Genomic DNA, 11,986 nt, shown 5'->3' with positions numbered 1-11,986 from the left:
AATAAGCTCCCCTTTGAGCATCATTTTTGGTTTGTCGATTGTGTTTAAGTATTGAGTCAAATTTTAGTTGAGTGAGAGTCAATTTGTGTTGTCAAGTCATCAGTTTTCAGTCATGCATTTCAGCTCAAGTTTTTGACTCCATTGCCCAATGGTTGCTAGCACTGGTCTGCTCTCCCAGAGGTCTGAGGTTCTTGGCACCTCCAAGGAGCTACCATCCCCATTGGAGCCAATGTTAGTGTCAGTCTTTCCAGCCTTCCTCCAGTGATCAAATGTGCTCTTACAAAGTGATTTTGAAGGGTCAAGGTCAAATTTTGTCATTTCAGTGAGTCTTCAAGCAAAATTTGGTCACTAGGCATTAGGTCTAGGGTTTGCTTTCACTCCTTTTAAAGTTGTCCAAATGGCAGTCCATGTCATCATTTATCTGAGTCTATCATCATTCAGAGGGTTTTCATCATCATGTCAAAGTTCCATAGGGTAATTCTACAGCTTATTCATGCTTCAGTTGCGCCTAGGCAAGGTCATTTCCCTCTCCTAGGGTTTTCAAGGTAATTTCTCTTGGGCGGCCAAATCATCGGCAAAAATCATATCCTGATGTTCATACACCTTCCCCTATCCTTAAATTACCCTATCAAATGCTTCCCATCCCTTAGATCCGCCAAATTCCTCATTTTTGCACAAACCCTAGTTTCTAGCTACAACTTGGCAATTTTCTAGGTTTGGCCTGTGTTTTGCCCTTTTGGACCCCTTCCCCTCACTAAATCTCTGAGATTCCACTTTCCCCTGCTTCCTAACATCCCTCCCCACTCCCAAAAATTTCCCCAAAAATTTAGAAGCCCCCTATCCCCTTCATTTCGCTCCATTTCGACAAAATTCCTTGTTTCACACATCGGGATAAGTTTCACTAAAATGATGTTTCAGAGCAATCAAAGATGAATTTTGGAAAACTGAGAGAGGTTTTTGTTCAAAACATTCCAAGGAAGAAAAAACTCCTTCACTTTTTACACAGGTGTCATGGTTTGAGAGAAATGTCAAAAAATACCGTTGCCTCAAGAGAATCAAAGGCACCTCTGCAGTGATCTTGGGAAAAATCAAGTTTTCTCCTAGCTTGGATGGCCAAATGATTTTCTTGATGGGTAAAATGATAATTAGACACAAAGATATTTCCAATGAGCTATCATGAGCTCAATTTGGGGTTGAGGAAGGCATTCAAAAGTTGACTGCAACAGCACTCTTCCTTGAGGCAGCCTCATTTGGCACTTTTTGACCAGTCTTGGGAGATTTGATTTTTGACAGGGAAAATAAACTCCAAATTGAAAAACTCTAGTTTTGTTGGAAAGTAGACTCAAAGACCTTTCCAACGAGCTATCATGCGCCTGATTACGACAACGGGAAGGCCTCCAAAAGCCTCCTGAAAAAGCGCGACCCGTTGAGCCTGCAGTGCGACCCGTCAGAGGCGCGCGACCCATCAGGGTCCCTTTTCCAGTGCAAAATTTACACAGGTGCGACCCATCAGTGGCGCACGACCCATCAGCGCCCTCAATATGAAACTGCCTGCAAATTTGCCAAGGAGCCACAAATTGCCAAATTTTGCAAGGTTTGCTTAATCAAGGATGAGAATGGTGTTGATGGATTTGAATAAGGTCCCCGAAGAAGATGAGTCAAATACCTTTATTATGTTGTACAAAGATGGAAAGCAAATCAGCCAAGTTTCATGCTCCAATTCTCTAGTGAAGATACCTGTAGCCTTGCATGTTAAGGAGATGACTCCAGCGGCAATGCTTCCACTATCAAAGTTGCCTCGGGTTTATTTTCATGCAGCTGGCCAGAATCAGCAACAATCATTAGAATTTGAGACATTTCTTGGTTATCTCCTCAAAAGAGACAAAGTTGTTGTGTGTCATTTTAGATGGTATGAATTCCTTATAACACCACTATCTGGAAGTTTTGATCGTGTTGGTGTTGCTTATCGTCTCATGAAGTCGTGTAGGGATGGTGAAGTTCTAGGTGGTGTTGCATCTAATGATAACAGAATTAGAGAACCAATGGCAGCTCAAGTGGATGTTGTGATTGGGCCCCAGAATCCTTCTTTATACACCAGGATATCACAGGATGATATAAAACGTGAAGACTCTCGGTCTAAGATGGTTGTAGAGGATGCTTACTTGCAGCCACAAAATTTTCAAACATTACACACAAGGCTGGTGAAGGGCAATGCAACTCGAGGGATTTCTAATGACTATCAACAAGGTGGACCATACCCAAATGTGTCAGCTCCATATGAACACATGTTTCCATTGCATAGGGCATCTGAAGAGGTCAACAGGTGTATTCAGAGTGGTTCACCTCGAGTAGAAAACAACACTTCACCTCGAGTGGAAAGAAACACTCCACCTCTGGCTGAGAATGCATCACATCAAAAGGAACATGGCACTAAATAGCTCAGCCACAGCACAAATCCCAAGAAATTTTGAGCATTTTGGGTAGATTTTGATTTTTCAGGCAATTTACAGGTTTTTGTCCATTAACGGGTCTCACCCCCCGTGCGACCCTTCATCCCGGCAACTCCATTTTGCAAAAACTCAGCATTTCCAGATTTTTCATGAGAAGTTACATATTCTCATTAATGGACTTGAGATTTTATGAAGTTTTGGGCCACCAGAAAGTCAAAAAACAAGCAAAAATTGACTTTCTGCCACATTTTTGAGTTGCAGAAAGTAGTCTTGGGAGATTGCAATTTTGGAGGGGCACATGACCACCAAATTCCGAAATTCTAGTTGGGTTGGAAAGTAGACTCACAGACCTTTCCAACAAGCCTACTCTTGCTCAATTTCGACACCTGGAAGTGCCCCAAATGTGGTCCCAAAGGCGCGCGACCCGTCAGACAAAGGCGCGCGACCCGTCAGGCAAACTTCTCCAGATTTCAGTGTACAGCTCAGAAAAACGCAGTTTGACCCTGTTTGACTTTTTGGGGTGGATTATTATGCTCTTTGATGTAATTAATGTATTTTTATGACACTTTTACTCTTATGTACCTCTTCTAGAAGATTCATTCATGAAAAAGGTGAAAATTAAATGAATGAATTGGTTTCCTAGCTTATAAAGGCAAGTTGTTTTGACTGCCTAGATTTTAGTGCTCAGTTTAGAATTAGTTGAAACAGCTCCTAGAAGGATGAGCTCGACCCCTAGAGGCAAGGGAAGAGGTTGGCTTGCCTATATTATGTATTTTCTTAATCATTTTCAGAGGTTGGAAGGTTGGACTCTTGAGGGAGAAGCTATCATTGTATTATTCATTGTATCTCTGCAATTTTTGGCTAAGGAAGACCAGTGTTTTGCAGTCCTTTTTGGGATTCTTGTGGTTACATGTATTGATGGTGTGTTTCTCTATGTACTTGTAAGTGTGTTATGTGAATCATTTCCTTTCTTTTCCTTCTGCACATTAAGCAAATGAAGTGTTAAAGTAGAACTCATGACTGTCATGCTCTGCTTTTAAGTTTGTTTAATTTCAATGTTTTCTATTGTTTAAGGAGAATTCAAAGTTATTGTTTGCTCTCCTTAACTCCTCATCTGTCATTCTTAATCATCCACTCAATCAAAAGCATCAATACTGTATCCTATCTCGCCCCAAAGAACCCCCTGCAGAAACTGTGTCCTATCCCCGCACCCAAAATTGCCATTCCTCAATTTGCCACCAAAAACCCTAAAAATTCCAAATCAACCCTTTTGATCAGTTTACTAGCCTAAAATCAGTGTTACCCTATTGGTTATCTTGCCCATTGAAGATCTTTATGGAGATAGACCGGAGAGAGCCCTCTCCAGCCCCGTAGGGCTAGCTACGAGGCTAAGTGGTTTGATGTTGCCTTGAGGTTTACCTTTCTCAGCCTGAGGTGAAATTTCAAGCGCTAACACCTGCCAATCATAAAGATGAGGTGTTCAAAATGATGCAAAAAGAAGATGAAAACTTAGAGGATTTGTTTGAGAGATTCAACTATAATTTGAAAAGAGCAAAGATGAACAATCTAGATGAAGAAACTTTGAAAGCTCTTTTGTTAAATGCCATTAGAGATGAATGGATAGATATCCTTAACATGATTGGGAAGGGAGATCTCTCTCAATTTCCATTGAGTGACATAGCAGAACTATGTGTTCATCTCTCAAGAGGGAAATATAAAACCGGGAAAGGGCCGAGAGATCCTTCTGTTGTTAGAGCAAACAAATCTGCAATTGGATCTGTAAGTAGGGCAGAAATTGGCAATATGCTTGATGAGTTTAAAACTGACATTTTAGGGAGCCTTAATGAGTAACTAGACACCCTTGCAATTCAAAACAAGCAGAAAACAAAGGTTGATGCTTTAGCCATATTTTGTCCAAAATGTAGAAAGCAACATGCTCTAAGGGAATGCCCTTTAGATGCAAAAATTGTAGAAACTTGTATGTTTTTTTCAGAAAGTCATGAGATCAAGGGTTGTCCCTCAATCCTAGGTCTTAAGGTTGTCTTTCAAGAGGAAACAGTCCCAAATCCTGCAGAACCTCTTTGTTTTGTTGCAAGAAGACCTTGGCAGGGGCCACAAAATCAAGGATTTAATAATATAATGTATCTTCAGGCCCCACCAAACTGGAATTCTTGGCAACAACCTTGGCCTCAACCTCAATCTGAGTATCAATCTCAACCATGGGCACAAGGGGTACAAAATCCTTATGGGAGATTTGCTCAATATTATCAATATCCTCCATCTTATCAGAGCTATCCTCCCCCACAAAATCAATAGCAAAATCAGCAACCACAACTTCAAAATCAGAACCCTCAACTTTCATTACCATTTCCACAACAACCTCCACAAAAAAATCAAAATCCTCAACTCTTACTTCCATTTCAACAAAAACCAAATCAGTTACCTGCCCAACCATTTCCAAACCCCAATAATAAAAACCCTCAGAATGCTTACATGGTAGAAGGACAACAATTTCCAACTTACATGATTACTCCTCTAGATCTTAATGATGTTCAACTTAGATCTGGTAGGATATTAGAAGAGGAAAAACATTCTATAGTCATTCAAGAACAAGACACTTCTGAGGAGGATTCTCTGAAAGTCAATAAAAGTTTTGAGGGAACATCCCTCCAAAACCAAAACATTGAAAAAGAAAAACAAAAAGAATCAATAAACACAACTCCTATCATTGAGCAACCAGCATCTACTTCTACACCTCCTTTTCCTGAGAGATTACAAATTGATAGAGGGGTAGAAAAACAGATCTTGTTGCCCAATTATGATTTTCTAGATGAATTGAAGAATGTTTGTATCAAAATTCCTTTGTTACAAGCCATTAGAGAAATTCCAATTCTAGCCAAGACAATAAAGGAGTTGAGCATCAAAAGACCAAGAAGAAAACCAAGAGAAACAAAAAGAATTCACCTGGTAGGAAAGATAGCAGACATCATTATGGCAAAGATTGCCATGCAGAAATATGTGGATCCAGGAAGTCCAATTATCAATACACATATAAATGGGATTGAAATTCCAAACAAATTGATTGACTTAGGGGTAGCAATAAACATTATGAGTAGACAAACTATGGAGCAGCTTAAACTTCATAATCTTCTCTACACACCTACCTTGCTACAACTTGTAGATAGATCAGTAATCAAACCAGATGGTGTGATAGAAGACATTTCAGTATCCTTATATTCTTGGGAATATCCTATTGATTTCATGATTTTAACTCCCAAGAATAATCTAGGAGGACACCTAATCATATTAGGAAGACCTTGGTTGGCCACAACTGATGCTTTTATTAGTTGTAGATCTGTTGACATGTATATTTCTGATGGTAATTCAGCAAATAAATTTACTTTGTATCCTCCAGCAAAAGCAATCATAGAAATAGATGATAGGGAATGTATCGATGAAGAAGATGATATTCAACCTCTCTTTACTATATCTAAAATTAGTGAACATAGTCAAATTTTGAACACATTGGAAAATTTTGAAACATATTTAGAATATGATCATGCACAATTCCAAGAAAAATCTAATGTTGAATACTTGTCATTTAGGTAGATGTCTCTCTATTCTATGGAATAGTTTGGTAGCTCTACAATTGAAATTTTTTCAGGTAGGACATTGAACATAAACAAAAAATTGGAGAAACTACAACAAGAAAAGCTAACCAAAATATTACAAAAACATTATGTTGCATATGCATGGGAGTATACCGACATGAAAGGCATTGATCCTAAGACTTGTATCCATCATATCTATATTGAGGAAAACAGTAGACCAATCAGACAACCTCAAAGAAGAATGAATCCAAATCTTAGGGAAATTGTGAAAGAAGAGCTCCAAAAATTACTCAATGTAAATTTCATTTACCCAATTTTAGATAGCCAATGGGTTTCTCCTTTGGTAATTGTGACCAAAAAGAATGGTAAATGGAGGGTGTGCTTTTTTACCAAGAATTGAATAAAGCAACCTTGAAAGATCACTTTCCTTTGCCCTTTATAGATCAAGTATTAGATACATTAGCAGGTAAGAAGTATTTCTCATTCTTGGATGGTTTTAGTGGTTATAATCAAATTAAGGTAGCACCTGAGGATCAGGATAAAACCACATTTACTTGTCCATGGGGAAATTTTTCCTACCGAGTGCTTCCTTTTGGGTTATGTAATGCACCAGCAACATTCCAAAGAGCAGTACTAGGAATTTTTTCTGATCTAATACATGATTGTGTAGAGGTATATATGGATGATTTTACAATCTATGGTAACACATTTGAAGAAGCTTTGGAAAAATTGGAAAAATTCCTTAAAAGATGTAAAGAAACAAACCTTTCACTAAGCCATGAAAAATGCTTTATGATGTTTACAGAAGGTATTGTTTTAGGACATCATATTTCAGGAGATGGGATTAAAGTTGAAAAATCTAAAGTTGAAGTCATCTCTAAGTTATCAATTCCAAATTGCCAAAGGGATGTTAGAAGTTTTCTAGGATTTACAAGATACTATAGAAGATTTATAGAAAACTTCACTAAAATAGCATCTCCACTCTTCAAATTGCTTACAAAATATTGTGAATTCAAGTGGAATCCTAATTGCCAACTAGCATTTGAAACCTTGAAAGAAAAAATATCTGAAGCACCTATCTTAAGAGGACCAAATTGGAAACTTCCTTTCCATATTTCTACAGATGCTTCAGATACAGCTCTGGGAGCTGTATTGGGACAAAAAGATTTGATTCCTTATGCCATTTACTATACAAGTAAAAATTTGACTCCCACTGAGTTGAATTATACTGTGACTGAAAAAGAATTCTTAGCTATTGTTCATGCAATTAACAAGTTTAGACACTATATAACAGGCTATGAAACCTTTGTTCATACAGATCACTTTGCAATTAGATATTTGATGAATAAACCTATTACTAATGGTAGAGTTACAAGATGGCTTTTAATTTTGCAAGAATTCAACATTATTGTGCTAGATAGACCCAGAAAACAAAACACAGTTGTTAATTTCTTGTCCAGGATTCAGAATATCAAAGAAGACTCTCCGGTTGAAGATAAGTTTCTTGATGAATATCTCTTTACAGTAACTACTCAAACTCCTTGGTTTGTAGATGTTACTAACTACTTGGTTACAAGGAAGTTACCTTCACATTTATTTCCTACAGAGAAAAGAAAGATTATTCAAGATAGTGCAAGATATTCATGGATCACTAACAAATTGTATAAAACGGGGCCAGATCTTAAGATTAGAAGGTGTGTTGGGGAAGATGAAATGCCTGATATTCTCAAAGCATATCATGATGAGCCATGTGGTGGACACTTTCCTGACAAGAGGACAGCCTATAAAATCCTTTCTTTAGGATATTATTGGCCATTCATCTTCAAAGATGCTAAAGAATATGTCAGAAGGTGCAACAGCTACCGAGGGGTAGGGAAACTTGTTCCCTCAAATGAAATGCCATTACAACCTCAGGTACTTATCGAACCCTTTGAAAAATGGGCTTTAGACTTTATTGGACCTATTAATCCTCCATCCAAGCAGAAAAAGTATATATTGGTATGCACTGATTATGTCACCAAATGGGTAGAAGCCAAAGCATTACTTTTTGCTAACGAAAAATCTGTAGTTAGTTTTCTTTTTGAGGATATTTTTACTCGCTTTGGTGTTCCAAGAGAAATTGTGACAGATCAGGGATCTCAATTCACATCCAACATGATGGAGAGGCTTATGGAGGAGTACAAGATCAAGCATAGGAAATCCACTCCCTATCATCCACAAGCAAATGGTCAAGTGGAGTCTACAAATAAAGTGATTGAAGGAATCCTCACCAAGACTGTGCATCTACATAGAAGAGATTGGGCAGAAAGGCTTCCTGAAGCCTTATGGGCCTATAGAACTACATGGAGGAACACAACTAGACATACACCCTATGAACTTGTTTATGGGAAACAAGTCCTATTCCCTATAGAGTTCCAAGTCAAAACTTTCAAGATGGTAGTCCGGTTGGGAATGGATTTATCAGAAGCTCAAAAGCATAAAATGGAGCAATTGAATGAAATTGATGAAATCACAAAAGAGGCAGTTCAAAGGACTGCTCTAGTCCAACAACAGAGAGCTAAATGGCATGAAAAATACATCAAGGACAAGAATTTTCAAGGGGGAGATTGGGCACTGTTATTTGATTCAAAGTTTAAACATTTTCAAGCGAAGTTTCAAACTCATTGGCTTAGGCCATATGAGATTGAAAAAGTTTTTAGTAATGGAGCAGTAAGGATCAGAACAATAGATGAAAGTCAAACTCCTCTCCTTGTGAATGGTCATAGATTGAAAATTTATCAAAAACCAATCTCAAAGGAGGAGTTCATCAAGATCTTTCATAACAATTCCGAAATGAAGTTGGTGAAGAAGAATCTTTCTTCTCCACCAACTTAGTCTTTGTTTTTCCTATCTAAAAAAAAAAATTGTATAATGTTGAAAACCAATCACTGATTGGCATGCTTATACAGAAAATATAGGGTGAAAATTAGAAGCTTCTAACACCCTATATTTTCCATTTCCTTTGTTAAAAAAAAATGGTGACTCACTTTGCATTCTGCAAAATTCATTGTTTTATCTCATTTTCACTATGTTTTACTTTTGCAAAGTTTCACTTCACTCCACTACCATATTCCACCAATAAATTTTTCCTCTCCAGCATTTCTTCCATCTCCATTTTTCATTTATCATCTTGTCATATTTTCACTCATACAACCATTTCCATTCCATTCATTCATAAGCCATATTTTGTTCTCTGATTTACATTCTACAACTATTTTACATTCTACAGTTGTTCCACGTTCTGCAGTTGTTCTCGTTCCGTAGCTAATCCTGTTCTGTAGCCAATCTGATTCTGCAGCAATAGTTTGATTATCAGTCCAAGCACAAAGAGGCCAGTTCATAATAAAATCTCATATGTAGGTAATTGAGGAGAGAACAACTTTGAAGACCAATCACATCTAAGCACTTGTGGAAGCAAACAACAAGAGATTAGCAAGTGGAAGGTAAGGTTCCAAAGGTAAAAACAAAAACTTATTTCAAAAAGCAATACAAAAACATAAGTTTGTATAACTTGTATAATCACATGACTCCTTGATTTATCATTATGAGATTTGACTGCCATGATGATTCTGCCACACCTTCCGTTTTTAATTCCAAACAGTCTAATGATGCAATCTCCGTTTTAAACTCAATGACTCGTACTTAACCAGACTTCTACAGCACACCTGTTAAACAATTAGATTAACGACATGATCTATTTGAATACGACTCTTCAAAACCCTGATTGTTCATTTATTACACCAAGTTTTTCTCTTATACTTCCGCAACCTTTTTGTGCATACAATCACTCTGTTTTCATATATTTTGTGCATACAACCACTCTATTTTCATATACCTTGTGCACACTCTGTTTCCACACATTTTATGCATACAGCTACTCTATTTTCGTATACCCTGTATGTACAGTCATTTTATCTCATATTCATAGTCATTTTACTTCCATATATTTTGTCATTCCATCCCCATATCCATAGTTATTTTTGTTTCTATATACCAGTTGTTCCACTGCCGTATACATAGTCCTCTTTACGCAGTCACTCCATTTCTCAAATAGTGAAGGGAATTTTGAAGAATAGTCGAGAACAAAGGTGATGGGGCTCATCGTTAGAACTGAACCCATAGGGGTGAAGTACATGGAGGGTTATCCTCAGCTGAAAGGAATGTTACAGAAGGCTGGTTGGTTGAGTTTCATTGAAAAATTCAATGGTTACCATAAAGAAATCACCAAATCCTTTGCCAGATCATTTGATGGAATGGACGTGGAAATAGGTGACATCAAATTTGCAGTCACCGAGTCCTTTATTGCTGAAGCAACTGAACTACCAAGGCTAGGAGAAAGGTGGTTCAAGAATAAAGAGTTTCATGATGAATCCTGGAAGGTCATTCTCAAAAATCTAGGTATGGACACTTCAGTTTTTAGAAAAAGGATTCCAATCTCTGCACTTAAAAACAAATGGAGTAGCATGTTATTAATTTTGCAAAATTTTATTACATGTGAAGGGAGGTTTGGTTCCATGTATGTATATCACATACAACTGTTAATGAATTTTCTAGAAGATGGAACTCTTAATCTCCCATTTTTCCTATTGAATAATTTGAGAAGAATGGCCACTAATGTTCAGAAGAAAGTTGAAGCAATAGAAACCACTCTATATCACCATGGACTAGTAAAAATTTTAGTTGAATTTCACTTAAGAAGTGTAGGGGACACATGGGAGGACTTTTTGGTAAGAAACTTCTTCCAAGATGCTCTAGAATTTCCTGAAGGAAGTCCTGTAAAAAGAAGTAGGAAAAGGAAGACCAGTCTCACCATTCAAAACACCCCTAAAACTTCAGCACATAAAAACAATGAAGAAGAGCCAATCTCTGAAACATTAACAAAGATTAGAAAGTAGCCAAAGAAAAGGAGAAAAATGAAAGAAGAGGCTAAGGAAATCCACAAGAATATTCCTGAACCTTCATCATCTAAGGAGGATGAACAACTGCTTTCTGAGAGACTAATCAAAATCAAGGATGAGCTCAATAAAGATAAGGAGAAAGGAAGAAGGAGACAGGTTATAGAGAAAGAAATCATAGGCTCCCAAAGTTTGAGGAGAAGTTTTAGACTCGGGGGCAAAGTGAAGAAAGCAAAATCAAAAGAGACCCAGTTCATATATTTGGAGGAATAAACTCCAACTTAGTGCCATGACAATATTCCATATGAGCAAAGCCCACAGAACTCTCCTCCACAAAACTTTGAAAGCAGTCCAAGAAGAGCCTCTCCAGGCATTGATCCAATCCAACAGCAGATTTATGACTACATAGAGTCATTGGAGAAAAAGAGTACATCAGTAGACCCAGGGACTTCAGCTAATCCCGAGCAGCCTGCCACATCACAAGAAACTTTAACTAGCTCACTTAAACAGGAAATCTATGAGCTAGAAGTTCTAAATAGGCACATCCAAAGAGAAAATGAAGCCTTAAAAGAATAGAACAAGTTGGATAATATTATCCATGATAACACTATTCTTCACTTGGGTTTATGGCACAAGAAGAACAGAAAACTAAAAACGAAGAATAAGAAGCTAAACAGGGCACTTATTAACCTCAAGTACAGATTTCTCATGAGGAAGCCAAGGAAGAAAACCAAGAAGAGGTTGGATGTTTTGGCTAAAGTCTCATAACAAATCCAATAGGAAGAGGGAGTATGGGGACATGCAATAGTCTTGCAGTGGGGGTATGTTGAGCTCCAAAACTGCCTTTCCCTTAGCAACTTTTCTCATCCTTCCTTCTTTGTTTTTCCATGAAAAATGCATCCTTATCATCAAAAACCATTGTACATTGCCTCAAGGAGTATATTTTAGTGATTCACAGGTTATACTTTTATGTTTGCTATTCAAATAAGTT

Source organism: Pinus tabuliformis, chromosome Q (genome assembly GCF_031772625.1).
Source record: "Pinus tabuliformis cultivar Carrire ecotype Pingquan chromosome Q, CPIR1, whole genome shotgun sequence".
Lineage (NCBI taxonomy): Eukaryota > Viridiplantae > Streptophyta > Pinopsida > Pinales > Pinaceae > Pinus > Pinus tabuliformis.
The sequence above is the reverse complement of the archived record's forward strand: the minus strand, read 5'-3'. Positions refer to the sequence as shown.